The 20,000-nt window shown below is 35.3% G+C and overlaps 1 protein-coding gene across 3 annotated transcripts in view; it reads right to left on the bottom strand.

Annotated features, from left to right (window-relative positions):
- LOC136849747 (glutamate receptor 1-like) overlaps positions 1–20,000 on the bottom strand; it is a 330,227-nt gene that overhangs the window by 44,692 nt on the left and 265,535 nt on the right. For all 3 annotated transcript variants that reach the window (XM_067123138.1, XM_067123136.1, XM_067123137.1), the window contains exon 3: positions 15,767–15,840. The gene's annotated coding sequence lies outside the window, so the exon portion shown is untranslated. The remainder of the gene's footprint in view (positions 1–15,766; positions 15,841–20,000) is intronic.

The raw sequence follows: 20,000 nt of genomic DNA, 5'->3' as shown, positions 1-20,000 counted from the left end.
TCACTGCTATAATTTATGGAACGTTACTAATTCTTTCAAGATTAAATGTGCAAAGTTTTTATTCCCTGGAGGAAATGCAACAAGAGCGAGATGTTCGTCTTCCATGCATTATAGTTCCTCTAGAAAACAACAAAGAAAACGCGTCTGATGTACTTTCGTAGAAAACGGACATGAACAAAATACATGGCATACTTTGTTAAGTTTCCTTAGCTATCATTGCTATACAAAATTGACTTTGCTGTAGTTATTTCACCAACGAAATACGAAAATGAAAACTTTAGGATTATTTTCTATATATCGTTATAGTATGAGGAATACTGATATCACAATTATGAGCTGAATAAATCTTATTCACATGCTTTGCAAAGCCTGCAATGGTTGCACTTGGGATTGAATTAAAGAGGATGCCATTGGATTCAGTATTTTGTCATATATTCATATTAGAAAATTAAATTGAAATCCAGCTCCCTTCCAGAATATAGTACAAAAATTATAAAAAAAAATATCAATAACATCCTACTATTGTAATGAGAGCGAGAGAGAAAAAAACGTATATCTTAGTATAACTAGACCACTGGAGCTGATTAACAGCTCTCCTAGGCTGGCCTGAAGGATTAGATTTTTATTTTACGTGGCTAAGACCAACTGGTTACCTACAACAGGACCTCATATATTATTGTGGAATCTGAACCATTATGACGAGAAAATGAATTTCTATCACCAGAAATAAATTCCTCTAATTCTTCGTGTGGCCGGTCTGAGAGTCGAATGCTGGGCCAACAGCGTAAGAAGCGAGAGCTCTACCCACCCTCAATGAGAGAGAGAAAGAGAGAGAGAGAGAGAGAGAGAGAGAGAGAGGGAAGGATATAATTCGTCAATACGCAGAGAGAGAGAGAGAGAGAGAGAGAGAGAGAGAGAGAGAGAGAGAGTCCAGAAGAGCTAAGAAAGATACCCAATTTCTGGCACTAATGGACTCTCCAAGCACGCTTTCTGGAAGTAGATACAATTTCGCCCCTAATTAGGTAATTTTGAAATTGAGAGAGAGAGAGAGAGAGAGAGAGAGAGAGGGAGGAGAGGATGGAAAATGAACCATTATGAGAGAGAGAGAGAGGAGAGAGAGAGAGAGAGAGAGAGAGAGGAGAGATGAGGATGGAAAAATGAGATGGAACCATTATGCAGAGAGAGAGAGAGAGAGAGAGAGAGAGAGAGAGAGAGAGAGAGAGAGAGAGAGAGAGAGAGAGAGAGACTCAAGCCAAGCTCACAAATAAACCTGACCCAATTTTTGGTCTAATAGACTCTCCAGACTTGAGTTCGATCGATTTTGGCCTTACTGGAAGTAAATTCAATTTCTCCCTTATAGGTTAATTTTGAAACTGGGACCTACTTTCAGCACTGCAATAAAAAAACATTCAAAATCATTTAAACACATGCAAGGCAGTTATCAGAAAAGGTAATATCAAATGACATTCACACAAAAAATAAAAGACAAATGCTCCATTTTAGATGGGTGGAAGGCACATTGGCCAGAAAGGGGTACCTTATCTCTTCCAGGCTTCTACTGGAACGGCGTGAGCAGGTCCCCTTGGATAATCAGGGTACTTAGGCTCAACAACTAAGTTATCATCCACTCCGCTTTCACTTGAAAGCTATTATATTTTATACGTTTTATTATGTTCCGTACTGAATAGCAAGAAGCAACACTACATTTTTCCATCGACAGGTTGTAGTGGTGGCATCTGGTAAAACTATTTTCATACAGAATATCGGTAGAAACAAACAAACTAAATTCATTCAACTAAAGGCCATAAGGTTTAATGTATTTTGAGATAGCATTAATAAACCATTATATCGAACTGCTTAACAGGGAAATCTGATCGGCACTATGTATAAAGACGAATTCTGCGGCTGTAAAAACACAATGGCCATTATTAAGACACCAGTTACGTGACATATGCAAAAATTTCATATTTGATCTAAATAAGTGGATGTTTTGAAAACTGGAAAACAGCAAGCTATAAGTCTGGTTGCTGCTCTGAAGTAACATATTTTAGCAAGGAAAATTCTTGGTTACTGTTTTTGACTGATTTCCATTGTTTTTTTACTGTTTTTAAAAGTGACATTAACGATGTCACAACCAATCGTATTCTGGGTTAATTACTGACTCCAAAAAACCCAAATGACTAATGAGATCTAAAAAATTTACGTACGACAAAACGTCCAAAACTGACATTACTGTGTTATCACTAAACACACTATACAGTATATTTGTGCGTGAACAGTATCAACAAAATATATAGGGACTGTCGACCTTGACAGGATTTTATTGTGGGGATACGGGTTCGTATTAGTAGAGCTGTGAAGGATACGACCAACGGTACGTATCTCTACCAGACATATTAAATGAACGGGTCCTTATCCGTAGCCGCTGCGAAAGTTTATGCAGTATAGATATGTCGTCAATTATATACCCATCACGTTCGCATAAAAATTCACTGGCATATAAAGATATGGAGTTTTAATAATTAAAACCTCGGTTGTCAGTGATACTACTGAAAGTATATTTTCTACTTGATCTTCATTACTCGCACACATAAGTAAGAAAAAATTTCATGACTGTTCAGTGTTTCACTGAATACAGCGAATAATACACTGAGAACAGTAAAAAAAAAAAAAAGTTAAAAGCACCTTGTAAAGAACGACAACTTAAAGAATATACAAATCGCTTACAATTCATTCCATCAGTTGCAACCATCGTACTGACTATGATCTTTAACTGTCAAAAGCATCCTACTTTTATCTATTTTCAAATAAAAGAGATAAACACTAACTTGAATTTATATATTACGTAAAAAAATCATAAATTACCGATTACTTGAACAAAAATTTTCTAGTGATCAGGCTCCTTGTTTATATAAACCAAAAAGAAAAAGAAAACAAATCCAGTACCATTTACATATACTACGGATTTATTTTCATCATAAAAATTTCACGTCATGATGAAATGAATTTTCACTCTTTACTTTACTTTATCATTAATTTTTGGAGTTCTTTGCAAATGGTTCTTAATGACTTCTCAGAAGGAATGTTACCATCATCAACAACACAACGAGAGCGTTGGTTGTGTTATTGTAGCTAATGGTGACAATAATAACAATAGTGATTGTTATAATCATCATTTTCGATCATCTTTAACAAATAAATACAACAACACAATGTTCAGACAGCTATTAGCTACAAAGGATGACGCCGAAACAGAGAGAGAGAGAGAGAGAGAGAGAGAGAGAGAGAGAGAGAGAGAGAGAGAGAGATCCTACTGACTTCAAGGGACTCGATAAATTCTTGAAATCCTTCGCTCCCCAACGAGCCAGCAAAGGAAGTTCAAAAGAATCTTAACAGCTTCGTATTTACTGTCTATCTGGGGCACTTCTGTAGCCTGACAGCTTCCAAATTGTCTCTAAAGTTGATAATTCTGTTCTATCAGTACACACACTCCGCCTTATCGTAATTGCCCGACACCGACATAACTCCTTTTTTTTTTTTCCTGAAAGGAGCTGTTCCCTATAGTCAAGGAGCTCATTCATTCGTTCCGTGGTTCTAAAAAGCTCCCGTGTGTGCGTGTGAAGAGAGAGAGAGAGAGAGAGAGAGAGAGAGAGAGAGAGAGAGAGAGAGAGAGAGAGCATAGTACTATGAATCTGATACAAAATGTAAAAATTTTTTTATAATTTAAAAAGTAAAAAGAAATCTTGGCTGCAGAACTACATAAAAATTTACTTTCATTTAATTCAGCTCGTATATTTTATTATCATTATCGTCAATAAAAGCAGCAGTAGTGATAGTAGTAGTATTATAAAATCTAAAGCGTTCCTTCCACTCTCACCATAAATAAGTTCATCTCAAGCTATTTTTCTCCTTCAGTACACGTTACATTCAACGAACTTCACAAGACGAAGTGTAACTAATATATCCTTCATGAAGATATAAAATGACAAAGTAGCCTTCAGTAGTACAGTTGAATTTGTTCTCCCAAATTCATCAACCTCATCTCACAAGATAAAGATAGAGTCATCCAAATGTTTCGAACGAATTACTTCTGTAAATGGGAACAAGAGGCCACTTGGGGCTAAGTATTGGATGACAATTATGATATCTACTGTTTTTCAGCGAATAAATTCTTGGGATTAAAATACGTCGATGCTAAATGCTCATTACTGGCTTAACATGGGGCTTTACTTTAAAAAAGCCTCGAAACTTCTGGTAATGGTTTTTTCAATGAAATACGACGTACTGTATATATCTTAGTAAGTTCAATTCAGTTTTTAGGAAGCAGGCATGCAGTAACATTTTCAGTTAATCACCTTTTGTTGTATCATTAAAAATAACCCCCTCCTTAGGAATTTGGACCGTCGACTAGTGAAACACAAAGTCAATGTTTTATCCACTCAACACAGAAAATATAAGTGCCCACTATATATGATTCCAAGTATGTGTAGTTATAAAGCTGGTTCCCTTCCTTTTATTCCTTCTGTGACTGGGCGGATAAAGCTGGGCTGGTGGTTCAAAATCCCAAAAAGTAGGTTTTGTCACCATCCATCTTCAGGCAGTATAGACTCCTTATAACGTGCTCTTAATGTGTCTAAAGTGCTTTACATAGGATACCCTCAGGCTCTCACTTACTGACAGGTGCTGTGTCACTTGCGGCCGTTCAAACCTGTGATTAGGCATTTATCCTTTGCAATCTGCCTAAAGCCTTGAGGATCTTTAGATATTTCCAAGAAGACAGGTTTCCCTTTTCGCTTCATAAAGTAACCGATAACTGTTTGTTGTTTGGAAGCAGAAAGGGCCGTGTGCAGGCAACTTGTAGTAATAATATCAGTCAATATTGTCTATTCCTGATGTAGTTCCGAATGGCGTTTATTTTATCGGTATCAAACTCGTCAAGACATTAGACATGAAGAATGATCCAATATTTTACCTCTTTATTTGGAAACGCAAGAAAAATAATAAAGCAAAATAATAAAACGATGGTTGTACAACGTCTGCAACCTAATTACTATAATGCCAACACAATCGTTTTTATTATTATTATTACTGTTATTATTATCAATATAACCTCCCGCAACTAGACAGACTAACCGTGTTTTGCTACTTTCTAAATGTAAAATCCCAACCGCCTGTACCCTAGAGCCCTTTCATTGATATAACCCATCTTGGAAAAGATATAACAGCAGAAACATAAACGAAGGAATTCCTACTATAAGTACCAGATACATCAAAGGGTTATTTTCCTCGAGACCTACTTAGGAGATGAAATATGGCGTTATAAGCAGAGGAATTTCATTACCTCTTTCCTGCTGTTAAACTGGGATCAAATTTTATGTGAATCTCAGTAAAAACTGGCAATGGCTCTGTATTTCTAATTGGACACTCAAACTCAGGTCAACTAAGGTGAAAGTGACTTAATAAATGAATAAAAACGATTTACTAAGCTGTTTACCATGCATTTACATAAATTCATCAGTAAGTAGATGAAAGAACCTAGTAACAGCAAGAACAAAGTATTAAAAATATAGTCGGTTATTAAACCAAAATGAAAGCAGGAAAACATCTCAAGTGGAAATTGAGAAGGTATTTTCCACCAATCGGTGTGGCACTCACAATTTCTGCGTGGCACTCAGTCGCAATGGATTGCGGTCCTTAGCGCACACGAAAACTCTATCAGAGGTATCCCACACTCCTCCCTCCTTATCAGAAGCGACTCTCCTTATCATAATAACCCGGACTGGACCATATGTTTTGAGGAAGAAGAACAAGAAGGAGAAGGAGAAGGAGGAGAAGATGGGAGGACACTTAGGGCGTGAAGGAAAGAATGGGGTGGGTAAACACCTGGCGGAGGATTCCTCACCATCCGACCACAGGCGCGGGAAGGACCTCAAGGAGAACTTCAAATGCGCCGACGAAGGGCCTGCTGAGAGGTCCTTACACGAGATCGGAATGCGAGTAGGATGCCCGAAGAGAAAGAGAGCAAATGCAACGATAAAGGAAGTGTGGTGAGCGTCCCTTTAAAGTGCTTTCTAGGTATGCTTGACTGTTCAATCTCTCTCTCTCTCTCTCTCTCTCTCTCTCTCTCTCTCTCTCTCTCTCTCTCTCACTCACTCTCACCATATATATATATATATATATATATATATATATATATATATATATATATATATATATATATATATATATATATATATATATATATATATGTGTGTGTGTTTCAAATACACAATTGCAAAATTAAAACAGGAAAATCTATCTTAATTTTTTTATTAACCCTTAAATTCACTGAACTCTGTTAGATGTGTCTATATTTTGAATGCCAAAACGCTGCATTTGTTATGCATAACAAACGCAAGCCTCGTTGTAAGCCAATACTGATGGCATCAGACTCATCGCTGATAATCTGAAATATGGTTTTTTTTTTTTTTTACTTCCCAAGAACATTCGCTACAATTATTTCCTACACAATGCTTATTAAACTTGTACCTATTGGATATTTATCTAAAAATGTTTTGTTTTTCTGGTAAATTGTTTCGACTTCTCAGTCATTATTTTTTTATCTTATATCATTAAGGAATGGAATGGAATATAGAGTTTTGGCCAAAGGTCAAGCACTGGGACCTATGAGGTCATTCAGCGCTGGAAAGGAAATTGAGAGTAGTTAGGTTTGAAAGGTTTGCACTATGAAACGATCGTTAGGAGAAGGTGGATAGCAAGATGGAAGACTATAATATGAATGGAAGTACAGTAAAAGGGACGAAAGGGGTTGCAGCTAGGGACGGAAGGGACGCAGCAAAGAACCTTTACTAATGCCTGCAGTGCATCGCGTGAGGTGCACTGACGGCACTAACCCCCTACGGGGATGACCACTTCAGATCCATGACGCAAACTCATACCTTTCATACCTGAAGTGGCATTCATCTTCAATCCCTGTCAAACATTTCGCATTTCAATAGAAAAGTATCTTCCTCAGATATTTACTTTTAAATTCGACAGCAGGTCGTTTGATTCTGATGAGCAAGTTTGCATATACAAGCCAAATCATAAAAGACACATTCAGGAAGGTTTAAAGGTAACATAATATTTTGCATTCTGAAGAGAAACATTCACCCTTGCAAGACTAAAGGCAATAAACCTTATTTGCTGTGCTGTGGCTTTTACTTGTTTATTGTAACTGTTATAAGTTAATGAGATTAATTAGCTTGTATTTTAGGATGATTTATGCAGTTTTTTAAATTTTCTGATACATTCTCTTAAATGTTGTGGCTCTATCTGAATACATATTCGTCCTTAGAAAGTACGTTGCACTTCAAAAAGAAAGCTGGATTTCTTAACTTATTCTTTGTAGCCATCTTCATTAAATGGTTACGGTAAATTTACAAAATTTCATTAAAAAATTCACGATCATTAAAAATTCATAACTAGACAGAAACTAACCTTCTTAACACACTCCGATTTTCGAGGAAGTTCTACTCCCCCCGCCCAACACACACACACACACACACACAACGTTGACTTAAAAGTCTCTCTAAACTCCTATGGAGATTTAAATGCCATCCATAAAGATTAAGAAAAAAAAAAAAATCTTTCTATTTTTGGTCATGTTTGGTCGCGGTAGGTGCCTGTTCAGGCGGCCTGATCCTTGACCATTGATATTTTTAGAAGAAATAAAAAAAGGGTCTTTTATAACACGGTGTGTTGACCTTCCCCGACAACAGTAAAACAATAAATTACTTATCGCTCGTTATGTCCTTACAGGTTTTCTCTCTCTCTCTCTCTCTCTCTCTGAGGGGGGAGGGGGAGGCGAAATGGGGGGAATTTGAGAGAGGGTAAAGTAGAGAGCGCCCAACACCTCCAACCCCCACCCTCCTCTATGAATCAGACCTCAATCCCTCCTCCTTTCAAATTTCTTCCTTTCCAATGCCTTGCCTACATCTACTTACATCTTCATCTTCTATCTACTAACATCTTCATCTTCCATCTACTGACATCTTCATCTCCCATCTACTTAGATCATCTTCCATCTACTTACATCTTCATTATCCATCTACTTACATCTTCGTTTTCCATCTACTTACATCTTCATCTTCCATCTACACCCATCTTCTTCATCTTCCATCCACATCCATCTTCGTCTTCCATATACTTACATCTTCATCTTCCTCCTAAATTTTAACGCATCCTTTTGATTTTCATTCCATTAACACATCTTCCATCTGACATATCTCGCTCCTCACTGAAGCCTTGGACTTCCCTTTACATCTTCCAATGATTCTTTCCTTTCCTTTCCTTCTCAACCTCCTTCTCACTACCTCTACCACCCATCCACCCACCCTCCTTCTCACTCACCCCTTCCGTCCTACTTTCTTTTCCTCTCCTTCCACTCCTTTCTCTCTTTTCCGGCAGCCGACGTTTTTACCTACTTATATATTTATGGTCCTTTTATTTTCTTTCAACCTTTCTGTTCATCCTTTTTTTTTATGCCTCTTCCCTTTTGTCAAGAACCGAAGACCATGATGATATTATTGGTGTCTGCAAATCTTGAAAAGAAAAAAAACTTAGTATCATATATGCTTTCTGGGAATTAAATCTTACTCTTAGTTGTTTTTCTAGAATTTTTTTTTATAAATATTTCTTTAAATCCATTTCAATAACTAGTATTCTCCATATATCTTGATGGTTTGACTTATCTAATTTTACTGATTCAGATAATTATATATTTGAAGTGACACTACCATCTTTTTATCTTAGTTAACTGTTTTCAGATCTGTCTTTCTATGTTGTCAATAATTTTTTTTTTTTTTAAGTTACTCCCGTGACCTTCGTGCTGTCTAACAAGATGGCCATATTGCAAATGTCCTCGTTATTTACCACATAGCACTCTTATTAGAAGACATTCGTAAGGAAGGTGATGTAAATTTCCAAGATGAAAATATAAAAGTATTTTTCTCAACAGTAAATTTTAAAAAATAGTTCTTTAAAGGAATAATTAAAATCGCTGATCTCAAATATATGTCTTGCTTAAAGAAAGGTACTTGGTCTTAAATATGTGTCTAACTTAATCAACAAATGAAATCATTGAAAAAAATGAATAAATTTCAAGTCAGTCCATTTCTGATCACGCATATTTTTCGGGCATTCATTGACACTACTAATTCATTTATTTGCGTCAGTAAACGCTTGGGATGTTGAAATATTCTTGCTTGATAAAGAAAGAGGAAGCACTGCGTCAATTGTTGTTGAAGGTAAGTTCTCTTCCAATTAAAAACGAAATACAACAATATGATGCATTTTTCAAGGAGAACAGACCCAAAGTCTTACAAGTATGAATTGCTTTCCCTTATACAAAGGTATAAGTGAAGCAATTCATGACAGGATATAAGGCAACTCACGACTGGAAGTAATCTGTACTTGGCAGGAAAAATCCACCTCATAAAATGTTTTTCCTTAGAATAAATCCTTTGATGAAAGATCACGATATGGCAATGAACTATCATCGCATTCTCTTGTTGTAAAAGACATGCTCAACATGATAGAAAACACGCTCTCTCTTAGCAGAAAACACCATCACAATAATAATAGTAAAAAAACATGCTCTACATGGTAAAACCCAACCATATTCGCTCACGGTAGGCTGAAACATACTCTACATGTTAGAAATCACGTTCCAGATCGTGCAACCCATGGTCTCTCATGGTAGTAAACATTCCGCAAAGCGGAAACTATGCTCCTAGTGGTAAAACCTAAAAATGACCTCTCTTGGTAAAAAAAAAAAAAAAACTTAGATAACAAGTCTCACAACAAAGATAACTTCTACAACACAAAAAAAACCACTTGGTACACCATGCAGGGATGCTCAAAAGTATTTTGATATATATTTATAACTCAGGAGTTTCAAACCAAAAAAGGTATGAAGACTGAAATTTCCTCAAGATCAATTTCATTTTGGAATCCGAATAGGGATGTCACTTTGCTGTAACTCAGAGGAATCACTTTTTGACAAACACGTCAAGACTGAACAGTACCACAAATGTATGAAAGTAATTCTGCCAGAATTTAATTATTATTAAGTGTTTTAAGGCATGCGCAGGGGTGACATTTTACCACCAGTGGGGGAGAAGCATTTATTACAAATAATATTAATGGAATAAAAATATTCCAGCGTAATGCAATGCATATTTCTTCTGAAAATTGAAGAAGGAAAATTACCGGGCATGAAAAGTAATATATTGGAAAATAGGGCGTTATCCAAATTGTTGTAATGAAAAATGAAGACGAACCCACAGCCGGAATGTGAATCAGGAATTTAGCACAACATATAAATAATGTTGGCAAAACTGGACAGAAATTTTGCTTTCAAATATAAGCAATCAGAAGCAAAAAAAGTTCCGTAAAAGGAAAAACCTTGAAATATGCAATGTTGCTGGTTGACTTGAAGGGATGCACAGAACCTTTTATCAAGACTTGACATCTGCTTTGGAATGAGTTGCCAAAAGCGAAAATTTGGTATTACATGTAATAAGGGCCTTTGCAGAAACAATTCTGATTTTATACACAGAAATTTTAGTCAGAAAAGCCTTAATACAAACTAAATTCTGAGACAATATAAGTTAAGAGTCTACGAAACTTCATAACAGTATCAAACAGAGAAGTTTAACATCTGACTTAGAAGACTTCAGGCAGATTAGAAGACTAGCAAAAAATGACATCCGACTTGGGATTACCTAAAACAAATATACCAAATTTTAGTTACAATAACAGGTATAACATCAGACTTTGAGACTTTGCGGGACTATACTATATAAAAATCCTTACATCCTTTGAAAACTCAGTTTAAAAATTCTTACGTCAGACCACAAATATTCAAAAAGAAAATTACGTCACGCTCAGAGACTACGGGATGCTAAAAGTCCATGAGTGTAAACCTAGAGATTTCAGCAATTAAAAAATGCAAAAGAAAATTGAATACGTCATTCAAAATAGCCAGAAGAGAGAATCGAGTATTTGCTGGGGAAAAAATTGCAAAAATGGACCAAAATTTTTAGTAGCCTAGATGGCCTTGTTCTACTCATCTCTGCTAAAATTTATGATAGGAAATACTGCTCCAAATGAATTTCAATAAGAGGATCGATAAACCAAAAACAAAATAAAAGGAAAAGGAAGATATAAATTGCGAAAAATGTTGAGAACGGATTCAAAAATTTAATTTGGTGAAAAGAAAAAATGAGAGAGAGAGAGAGAGAGAGAGAGAGAGAGAGAGAGAGAGAGAGAGAGATTTCGCACACAAAAAATATACTTAAGATGGACTACTGAGAGAGAAGGGAGGGGGAGAATTCACACAAAATATACTTAAAATGGACAGCTGAGAGAGAGAGATTCAGGCTGACCCACTATCTCTCTCGGCCTACCGTTTTATGACCCTTCCCCAGACAGCGCGGTATTCTTGTCATAATAATCGTTTTTACACACAAACCTTAGCAGGCCACCTCCATGACAAAAGAAAAGAAAAGAGAGGAAAAAATTGTTTCTTAGCAACCATGTTCAGACAGGATTTCATTTCTTTCTCTTGTTGTCTTGTTTCGTGAAACAGCTTTTCATTTATTTATATATATATATATATATATATATATATATATATATATATATATATATATATATATATATATATATATATATATATATATATATATATATATATATATATATATATATATATATATATAATATATACATATATATAAATATATATATACATATATATATATATAGTGTGTGTCAAATGAAAGGCTGTTTCAAGAAAGAAAATATAGAAACATATAGAAATAACAACCGATTCAAGGATGAACCTTCTTAACACTTGCTGTTCCATATTGCTACAAGACGTCAACCACCCATACATACACTGAGCCTCTCGCCTCTATCTTACATAAAGGATCCTGCTCCTGTATATTAAGGGCTAACACTCAAATACTTCCATAACTCCGTTTAACCTGGATTTTCAATGCCTTCCTTGCCTCCTTCCTCCCAGTAAGTCTGAACTTTTTTTCACTGACCTATTGTCCTCTATTCTCGACAAACCACCTCAACACACTATTCTATGTTGCCACTTACGATAGTTTATTTCGACTTCGTTGTATCTCCAGTTTCTCATGAATTAATATTTTTTTTACTAAATATACACTATCAAATAATTCATCTGAGCATAATCCACAGTTTTTCTTAAATTTACAATCTGCATTCATATTTTACACTTCCATCACACAGAGTTAAAAATCCTTTTATATTTTCTAATTTCTGCTGCCGTAAAATTTCTGCTTCACTTCTACATCTTCAATTCTTTCATTCAGAAATTCCAGTGCCAACCTACCACTCCATTCTTCCACCCTAAAAACTAACTTCAACTTTCTACATCTTCCTGGTTGCCATTCGCCATCAATGCCTTATTTTTACAAGCATCCACTTTCAACTTCTTTTAACAAAAACTTTCAATCTTTCTTCTCCAGTTTATACAGCTTCACTTCACTACCATTACTGATTAACATAAGACTTAATCTGCAATGATCAGCCAGCCACCTTACGCTACACTAACGACTACTTTTCTTATACAGTATATCTCATAAGTGAGCGTAACTTTGCACCTACTTCTAACGTCCGTTAACACACGCACATACACATGCACAAACATTCATATGTATGTGAGTATATATATATAAATTTATATATATACTGTATATATGTATATATATAAATATATATATATATATATATATATATATATATATATATATATATATATATATATATATGTATATATATATACTGTATATATATATTAAACATTTTAGTTTTTAAAAATCTGTATATGGAGAAAGAGTTTAAGCCGCCAAAAAAGTAGAGAGAGAGAGAGAGAATAATAAAAAAACAAAAGAGAGCAATGAGACGGTAGACAGAAGAGGTTGAGTACAACCAATATGAGTCCCAATGAACGCTTACCCGGATCGCGTCAGACTTACACTTGTCCAGTCTCTCTCGCCACTAATTACAGGCGGTCCATTAATGACAGAAAAACAAAAGGACAGTGTGACTCACCGTAAACAACAATCATAGACAAATGTAACATGTACAGTACACCTTTTGTTTTTATATGTTGACGAAGAGGCATATAAAGGGTTTGACAGAGACAGCATGCTCCATTTCTTTTCATTGGCATACTCTGAAGTACATTGTCTTTGTTATTCTTCTTTGTTTAAAAATTGATACGAATAAAATAAAAATTTATCATTCGCGGCTACTTTCCTCACAAATAATTACAAGCAAATACTTCAAGTCCTGCACAAGCTATAGAAGACGAGAAGAGATTATCTCTTTTTCAATAATATGGCTACCGCTATATACTGTATGTTGTGACATCTCCAATCAAGTTTTAAAATATAGATATGAAAATATAAAAAAAATATAAAAAACAAAAAAATAAAAATAAAAATATTTAAAAAACAAAAAAGAAAATCTAGCTGAGGAAACTATGACAACCATCCAAGGTACTTCTCTTAGCACTACAGTTGGATAACTTGAAGATGTAACGACATATTTCCTTACCAAAGACGTGATGACAATCATCATTCAAGTCAAACCTGAATATATCCCAGCGAGTTCGGGCCTTAGAGTATGCCCGTGTGGAACACCGACCAGTCTCGGAAAATCTTTATAAACGGCAGTTAAACACAAACCCAGTCCTAAATCCTATCTTTTAACGCCCTGTTTCCTGTGATAAACGATACCCCATGCTACTTCCTTTCCCTTTCCTTTCCTTTCCTCCTCCTCCCATCCCTCGAAAGCGAACAGCCGTCAATATACTATCCCATCGGGGCGCCTCTCTCTCAAAACGAATCATCCTAATCGATTGTTAGTGCCCCGCTAAAACCAAGGCTCCGACCGTCGCAGCTTATCAGATCGATCGAGACGCTGCCGTGTAGTGTACTTTCTTCTTCTTCTTCTTCTTCGGTTTACTGTGGGAAGGAAGCCGGGACCTCTTTCCTCGGAAACACACCATGAAGTTGCCATTATACGTTTCCTATCTTGTGACAAGCCTTCTGTTCATGCCTCAGGTTTCTGTTTTGTGATTGGCCACTGACGAATTTTGTTGTTATTAAAATACTTAGATCCAGTCACGGATACTTGTTAAGGATAACGTCTGGATCAACGGCTATGCTGTCCACGCCTTCATGGCAAACTACGAACTTGTAACCTTGGATCATCTAACTGTAATCACGATGAGGCTACAGATAAGTCTCAGTCATCCTCTCTTTCCATTTACAACTCAAAATTTAACTCCCCCTCTTTTCTATCTTAGTCTTACAGATATCATCCGTGGGAAGGAACTGCGACTCTGATCATCGGTAATCAAAAGTCCATTCCACAAAATCAAAAGCAGAGTAATGAGTCGTAAATGGACAACTGAATGGCAGTGATAGGATGCTTTTATGAGGACGATAATCTACGCCTTTGAAGAACGCCGACCGGGAGCTTTTCCCCATCATCTGCCCCTTTGCTTCTCGAGAGGAAATCGGACATTACTTCGTCTCGATGGGGTCAATAAAATGAGTTTTATTGGTTTAAAACATCATTTGCATTCTACTACTATCCATTTCACAGACCACGAGTCATCATTTTTCTTAAATATCTTTCAACCTAATTATTTGATCAAAATGGTGCTTTGACACTGTACAAGACGCCTCCCGCTAATTTTTGGTAATATAGTACGTTTGTTACATGGTTTAGTTACAAAGCATTGCAGCAACACATGGTATTTGCCAAGCATCTACAGGCTATAGGCTGAACGTCGCTATCCCCATCCCGTCCCTCCCTCCCCTTGCATCCCCTCCCTCCCTTCCCTGTTCATCCCTCCTCAAACCCCCTTGCAGCTCCCCAACCCCGCCCCTCTTTCCTGTCTATGGGGGATAGTGGACGTTCGATTGCGCAGAATAGTCCCGCTGACTCATCGACTTTTCCATTAAAAGTCAAGAGTAAATGCCTTAACTACTATCATTGGACAATGCGCTATATTACCAAAAATTTGCGGAAGGTGTCCTGAACACTGTGTCAAAGTACCATTTCGATCAAATGATCAGTCTGAAAGATATTTGAGAAAAACGATGACTTGTAGTCCCCGAAACGAATAGTAATCAGTTTGGAAGCATTGTGCATCCATGTATTTTTTTATTTGTTTTTCTTTTGTTTCTGTGTAATTTAACCTTACGTAGATTTTATTTTTCGTGTGACTAATGATCCATGTCTTCTGCAGTCACTGTGAGGCGTACATATTATACTCGCTATTAAGTAGTTTTACCATTATTACAGGACCTTTTAGACCATTTAACAACACAGCACGCGCTAATGGGCACCCTTAAAGCTATGGTTCATGTTGTTACAAGACCATATCAACCTAAAAGTAACCAACCAGTTGATAAAACTCAACATATCACGAAAATCACAGATACACAAAAACCAAACCATACAGGTATTTCATTAACAGCAACAACTATAAGTATACTAAAGTTCCTTCAAATATACTCAGAGCATATTTGCAGGACCTTATGTATACTGATCAGGCCGATCATAAAACTTAAGGAAAGGATGGCTAACGTGATACTTGTAACATTAAAAGAATGCTCAGGTGTTCAGGATGAGGTTAATTGAACCATATGAATAAGTATAAATTACTCACCTGGCTAAGTTTGCCGTCTTCGCCAGAGGACAACCCATCGGTTAGGCTTCTGAATTACAACTCTGTCTTACAACCTGTGGGAGAGAAATATTTTTCCATAATTAGTAAACACAGATCTTGGCAATCTAGCAGTATCTTCAAACCATATATATATATATATATATATATATATATATATATATATATATATATATATATATATATATATACATATATATATATACACACATACATACATATATATATATTTATATATATATATATATATATACATATACATATATATATGCACAATCACACATGATTTTATATATTAAACACCACAGGAAGAAATGAAACACGGCTGTAGATCCAAACCGGTGTCGGCTTTATTGCTAACTAAGCCCATCTTCACACGACTGATACACAGTGGTAGAATTTCGTGATATACATGCTAGCAGGATAGTATACGAACATACAAACAGTTTAGAAGAACAAAGTATTACTTTTTATTTTACATACACACACATATATATGCTGTAATATATATATATATATATATATATATATATATATATATATATATATATATATATATATATTATATATATATATATATATATATATATATATATATATATATATATATATACTATACTATACACTATCGTGTGCATGTAATCGATTAAAGTTATTGAAATTAATTGTTTAAGGAGTATATGTAGCGTAGAAGAACTAAGGTACGTAGAAGTAGTAAAAAGGTTATTTCAAGTGAAAAGACGGATTAGTGTTTCGGGATGTTTTCCTTCATAAATGACAGTACGTTACATTAATGTTATTACCACTGTTAACATTACAAGCCAAGGTGCAACCCTAGTTCTAAAAGCAGAATGCTACAAACTCAAAGGCACCAACAGGGAAAGCAGCTAAGTACAAAGAGGGAAATTGAGAAATTAAAAATTAACTTTAAGAAAAGAAATAACAAAGAAAAACGAATAACATAAATAACGAAGTGTGACTGATGAGACAAACGACAAACACGCTATGAAATAAGACTCATGCTAGACTGCTTAGCAAGACAGTATTTGCACCAAGTTTGAACGTCTGGAGTTCCAGCGATACAACTACGGGATTTGAAGGTCATTCCACAATTTGAGAGGAACAGGAATAAAACTTATGAAAAAAAAATGAGTCTTAAACAAGTTGAACTCCAACTCTGTGTTGCATGAAGTTACAATTTCAAGAGTTTTCCATAAGTGGCTACAATAAAAAATTATATATATATATATATATATATATATATATATATATATATATATATATATATATATATATAATTTTCTATATAATTTCTAAGTATATATATATAATATATATAATTATATATTTATATATATATAGTTTCTTTCAATCATAAGGTACAAGGTGGGTCAGAGACAAGATTTCTCTCTCTCTCCTCTCTCTCTATTTCTCTCTCTCTCTCTCTCTCTCTCGCCTCTAGCATAGGTGTCAGTCGCACTGGTAGTTGTGACGCCAGGTTACTCATAATCAAGCAATTTTCACCAGCAACAACCCCGCACTGGATACATCTATTTATGAAGCATTCAGATGGCGTTTAATAAATACCTACATAAGGATGTTTTGATTTTATTAGAGTTTGCTGTAAGTAGCTACGAACTGTTTATTATTATTATTATTATTATTATTATTATTATTATTATTATTATTATTATTATTATTATTATTATAACACCGAGATCTCAAATCTAAGTTTATTAGTTACATATACAAACAATAGCCTCCATTAACCAACGCAAAGCACAAGAACAGATACTGATTAGCTTTGCAGTTTCAGCAAGAGAAACAGGCGCCTAAAATATTCTTACATCTCAGCTTTAAATCACACCTGTCATAATGCAATATTAATTCATGGTTATTTGTTCTTTGAAGGACCTTTAAACTTTTGGCGTCCATGGAACTTTTTCGCATTTTCAGCTTCATATTTCTTACCTTACACGGGATGGTATGAATGCCAATAACTCAGCTAAACAGAAACTCAGAATTATTCACAACTTCGCTTTATTAGTTTGTGTTTATTTTTGTTTAAGTGATGATAATTTCTTTGTTGGTAGACGTTTGTCGTTCAAACACCACTCGGAAGTCGCGTAATATTAACGGTTCTAGGTCTATTACTTACTCCATTAACATTTCCCTTGCATCCGACATTTTATGTACACTGGATCGGAACTCTGACATTTACTTCCTGTCGTTTCTGTAACACATGTAAACTAATGATTTTGAAAGTTTAGGATATTACCAAAGTAATGTAATATAATTAAATTACATCCCTAATAGAAATGATTCCGGCTGTTGCCAGTCATTCTCGATGTACCCCTACTACTAGTACTAATAATAATATCGTTGACGATGATAAAGATAACTATATATATAAGTATGGATGTATATATATAATATATTTATATATATAATTATAAATATATGATTTCCTTGAAAAATAAAATATCTTAATTCATTATCGTTTGTAATTACCAACAGGAAAATTTTGGAGAGGTTGCCTGTAACTCGAATCTTATTATTCATTAACGGGCTCATATACTTTCCCTCGCTTCCTATATTCAACCGCTTATATTGCCACCATAGCCCATCATAAGCACCGCTCTTACTACCCTCTATGCCCAGTGAAAGTGCCCAGATATGAGGACGATGCCCCTTTCGCCCTGTTCCTTTTACCCCTTTTTGATAAAGGCCGACGATGGTTACCCAGGGGAAGGAAGGACAGGGAAGCAAATATAAATGAATATGTTCCGAGGTCGCTTTCAAATTCCCGTTACGTTGTTGATGGTAGACGTCTTGGTTTTGGGGGGCTGTTCCAGTGACTCCGCCCTTTCCCCTACGTAAACCCCGCTCCCCTGTCCTTACATACACCTAATTTTAACCTAACCCCCAAGAGTCCAATAAAAGCCGTTCGAGCCACAATGATCTCGTTCTTATACGCTATAAGTATAAGAATAAGAAGGTTCTTTCTAGGAAGGAGTCTCATGAACACCTATTTTGCCATGTTTGAGTTCCTCGTTGGATGAGTCGGTAGAGTTGTCAGCTAGCACTCTGCTAGGCCCCAGTTCGAGTCTCCGGCCAGCCAATGAAGAATTAGAGAATACTTCTGGTGATAGAAATTCATTTCTCCTATAACGTGGTTCGGATTCACAATAAGCTGTAGGTCCCGTTGCTAGGTAACCAATTGGTTCTTAGCCACGTAAAATAAGTCTAATCCTTCAGGCCAGCCTTAGGAGGCTGTTAATCAGCTCAGTGGTCTGAAGTTAAACTAAGGTATACGGCAATCCTGACAATTTGGCAAAGTGGTTATTATTTTCGGTATCGATGACAAAACCGAAGTTTTGCGAGTTCGTCAAGGCGATATCACACGATCCCGGACATGCATGACAATGAGCATGAAGGGTGGAAGCAATATGCTAAAGGAAATCGAATATAAATATATCTCTCCCAAACCTTCTCTTCATTTACATTAAAAGGGGCTTTATGTCAACACAATACTTCTCTCTGGAAGCCACAATGAACAAACAAAACATTTTCTCCATTGTGGCTGATTACAAAATTCTCTGCTTCTTAACTGTCCACCTTTATGACTGTTAATATTGTTATTTGCCAATCAATAAGAACTTAATGAAAACTTCGATCTAAATGGAAGACTCTTGATCAGTATTCTTTCTCTGACAACTATTATTAAGTATAAAATCTACTCAAGGCCTATGATTAAGATAAAATTATAATAAGAAAAAATTAATTCTTCCCAGTTTTCCTTCCCTTTTGTAACATAAAGCTACTCCTTAAACATTTATAAGACAATCTCATACATAAGTATAAATCTGTCAATGCAAAGAAAGTGATTAAAACTGAATTTTAAATAATATATATATATATATATATATATATATATATATATATATATATATATATATATATATATATATATATAAATATATATATATATATATATATATATATATATATATATATATATAGATAGAGAGAGAGAGAGAGATAATATAGAGAGATAGAGAGAGAGTACATGAACAAATAATGTTCAAGCCGCAGTCCCAATTGTGTATATCTGCATACACAAACAAGTGAAGAGTTTTAGAAGACAGTCTTACTCAATACTGTAATCATCATAAATAGAGAAGACTTAATATCATTAAAAAGTAAACGAAAAAAC

The sequence above is a fragment of the Macrobrachium rosenbergii genome, chromosome 21 (genome assembly GCF_040412425.1).
Source record: "Macrobrachium rosenbergii isolate ZJJX-2024 chromosome 21, ASM4041242v1, whole genome shotgun sequence".
NCBI lineage: Eukaryota > Metazoa > Arthropoda > Malacostraca > Decapoda > Palaemonidae > Macrobrachium > Macrobrachium rosenbergii.
Note: the sequence above shows the minus strand (reverse complement) of the source record. Positions and strands in the feature narration are given on the sequence as shown.